The sequence below is a fragment of the Branchiostoma floridae genome, chromosome 19 (genome assembly GCF_000003815.2).
Source record: "Branchiostoma floridae strain S238N-H82 chromosome 19, Bfl_VNyyK, whole genome shotgun sequence".
Taxonomy (NCBI): domain Eukaryota; kingdom Metazoa; phylum Chordata; class Leptocardii; order Amphioxiformes; family Branchiostomatidae; genus Branchiostoma; species Branchiostoma floridae.
The window spans coordinates 3,125,075-3,129,009 of NC_049997.1; positions in this window are offsets into that span (position 1 = coordinate 3,125,075).

The following is a 3,935-nucleotide window of genomic DNA, read 5'->3' on the forward strand; positions in this document are numbered from 1 at the left end:
GAAGTAAAGTTTGTTGACTTTTCAAGTCCGTTTCGCTTTCTACGATCCCTATACTTAACCCTGCTATATTAGTATGTGATTCTCAAATAAACAAACTTGGCTTGGTGTGGAAAGAGTTTACAGTAAGAAGCGCTAATAGCGCCCATAGTTCAGATCCTATTTCAGGTGTGCACTGAGTACTTCGTCGTCTGAGTTTTAAACGGTCTGCCCCTGTAAACACTCCCAAGCATCAGTACCGTACTGACTCACAGGTAGCTTTTGTAGAAGTTGATAAACTGGTCCCCTTTAACCGTGATTACCTCCATGAAATGTCATGGAGGTTATATTTTACCCAGCGTTTGTGTGTGTGTGTGTCTGTCTGTCAACAAGATAACTCAAGAACGGCTGGATGGATTAGTTTCATACTTGGTGTGTTGGTGAGGTGTGATGAAAGCTAGAAGTGATTAGATTTTGGGCCCCCTAGCGGCTTCCCTTGGTACTGCAGCGCAACTTCCGGTTTTGCTATCTCGTGTTCTGAACACGCTATGGTCACGATTTTTGAGTGTTAGATAGCTCTTGTGCTCAGGAATAAGGGACATAAGTTTTGGCCCCCTACCGACTAAGTTTGGGATAGCAGGGGCATTTTTGTCAAAAACTTCTGAAGCGGATAACTCAAGAAGGGAACAATGGATTTTCATGATTTTTGGTACGTAGGTACCTTATACAATGTTGTACAAGATAAGATACTAATTATGCAAAATAGGAGTAAATTTGCATAATTAATGGGAATATTCTATCATAGCAGTTTTTTCAATGTATCTCTTGTCCCGGACATGATATAGTTTTGACATTTGGGTGGTAGATAGCTTGCAGTGTCATGACAAAGTGGGGCAGAGTTCAGCCCCCTAACATGTAATTTTGGAACTACAGGGGCGTTTTTGTTATGACATTCCAAAGAGGATAACTGCAGAAAGGATTGACGGATTGGCATCATTTTAGGGGTGCAGGTAGCTTAGGCAAAGGTGTTCATAATGATATACATGTTATGCAAATGAGGACCTTATTTGCATAATTAATGAGGAAATTGTATAATACCATTATTAGCAATAACTGGACTTCAATAAATGTAACACTTATCAATTATGATAGATGGAATATAAGCAGATACCAAATATGGTAATGAGGAACTTATTTGCATAATTTATGTAAAAATTGCAAAGCCGCTTTATGTCTAATGATTGGAATTTTATACTTGTGACATGTGTACGTTAGTCAATGATGAACAACACCACGCATAAATTATGTTAATGTGTTAGTCAATTGCATGAAATTTACAAAAGCTCTAAATTTTCATGGAGGTATGAGGTCGCCGAACTCTAGTTTTTCTTTATTTTGCGAACATGTTTTGCCATTTATAGACCATGACATTTTTCCTAGGGTAGTTCAAAATGGAAATTGTGCTGTATGATAACGGTTGTGGTGAATTAGGTAATTTGGGCTGAACTCCCCGCTACCCAACCAGGTAGCCACCCCGTTTAGCGTCAGGAAGCGCTGCTGTCACTCCCCGATACCAGCATATACTACAGGGTTGACGGACACCTTGTGAAGATCTTTTAAAGTGATGTCATCGTCAGCCAATGAGCCACGTCGTTGGCAAGGACACGCAAAGGCAGCCAATTGGGCGGTCCGGTCAGTTTTCACGACTTGCCAAAAATTGTATCCCTGATCCATGGTTTGCTAATAATTTCGATAATAAACAACGCAGGAACTGGCAATAAGATGGATATTATGGATGAACTTGAACCCCAGAGATAGTTGCACGAAATGTTGGAACATGTAAGATCGGTTCTCATCGTAAAAATCATTGTTATCGAGCTTAGAGGTCTTCATAAGAATGGACTGAACTCCTAAATATCTCAAGTGTATATGCCTCAGGATGTCTCATGCTGCAGCGATACATCAATTTATGTATTTTGCTTATCATGTGGCAGTATCATGGTATCCAGTGGAGTTATAAGAGTTGATGCCGTACTTGCCGTCGCCCTCTCAGACGGCTGATGGGAAATCTGACAAGTGTGATTGACAGCTCTCCTACCCCTATAGGCGTGACATGATGATAAATTACTTGTCTAATTTGTTGTTAATTTGATTGTATCTTGTCTGAGGGAGTACCTGACTTCTCTCCGTGAATTCGTCGTTTTATGTGTCTCTACGTACATTCATCCGCTCACTCATTCCTTTCATTCATCTATTCATTCATTCATTTATTTATTCATTTATTCATTCATTCATTCATTCATTCATTCACACGCATACATGTGCTCACATACACTCATTCATTCACATACGTGTACTTAACCATGTTGCTGTTACTCACTCACTCACTCATCCACTCAATCACTCACTCACTCGTTTCTTTGCGTATACGAAAATCTTATGGTTGCTAAATGATAATACGTACTGTATCTCACAGATCTCTTTAACTGACCACATGTTGAGAAGGTGTATGTGTTTTGGGCGTACTCACCAAGCAGGGTTGATTTGGAAATTTGTGAACTTTTTCTCATATGTCGTATTTTTCTGTCAGCTAAACACTGGAGCAGAAAAGTGTAGTGATGACACGAAGAAGAAGCAGCTAAACACTTGGATGGGTTAGCTGACAGAAAAAGACGGCATATAAGAAAAAAAAGGTCACGATTTCCCCCATCAACTCTGCATGGAGAGAAGGTGTGCGTAGGTGGTCCGATTAGACGCGGTCTCCTTTCGCCTCCCGTCAGCACCTTGTGCGTTTGGATGACATCCGTACAAATTCGGACCAGAGGAAACATAGCACCGTAAAATAAGAACCACACCCCAGGGTCACGGAGAGGTGGGGGGTCGCGGGGAGGACTCGGGGCAGGTCCTGATGGAGCCCGGGGGCAAAGGTCACCAAGGTTAAGGGTAAAGGTCAGGTGTAGTGTTGGGGGCAAAGTTCAGGTGTATACGGGTACATACGCCCGAACAATTCAAACATTAGATCTTTGTGTGTATTTTGTATTGTTGGTGATTTACACCTGGTCTGGAACTGTAGCGTCAGTTCTGCATATATCTCACCTTTATGCCAAGTTCACCTGAAATAAGTGTAACATATCTATTAGAACTATCCCAGTCCCCAATAAATATCCTCCCTATATGAGGTGCTAAAATCAACATAGGTCAAGTACATGAACAGAGGATATAAATGGATTACTTCGTTTAGGAATGATATCAGCGATAGCTATGCAGTACAAACAAGTATTTGCTGCCCTTGAAACCTACATTCCCACCACAAAGCCACTCAACTATACTGTAGCTTCGAATCTGTTACTTAATAGTTTCCATAGACTAGACCTCTGGCTCCAAATTTCCGGACCTATACAACTTATGCTCTACTCACTAAGGTTTGTCTTTTAGCTTGTCGTTTCATTTGACTTTGACTTTGACTGTATATTTATACTGTACATTTGAAGTATACGTTAACCAGTTGAGTCAATCATCGGTGTATTTAATGAGAAGTGTAAATGCAGGTTTGTGCTCGCACCCGATATCAGCTATCAGCTAAGCTATCTGAGTTTGCCATGTATTGTATTGTCTGCAATTTCGATAAATTTAAAACATTGCTGTACAAGTTTTGATACCCAATTACTTCATCGAGCTAAAGAAGCCATTGACAGGACCTTGGGAACATGTTGTAATGTCATGGTCAAGTGCAACAAGAGATGAGATTCGCGCTCTGTGATTTTCCCACAATCTTGGAAAGTATTATCAACCCAAACATGTCCAGTTCGCCTGTATAGGTCAGTCTGCATATGTGGGAATGTCCATTCTTGTCGTGAGTTCTCGCAACTCTCACGGCCCTGATAAGGACATACCGGAGCCAGCCCTAAAACGTTCGCAATGAGCTAAGCCTCTACCTTTCAGAGGAGACCTACAAAACC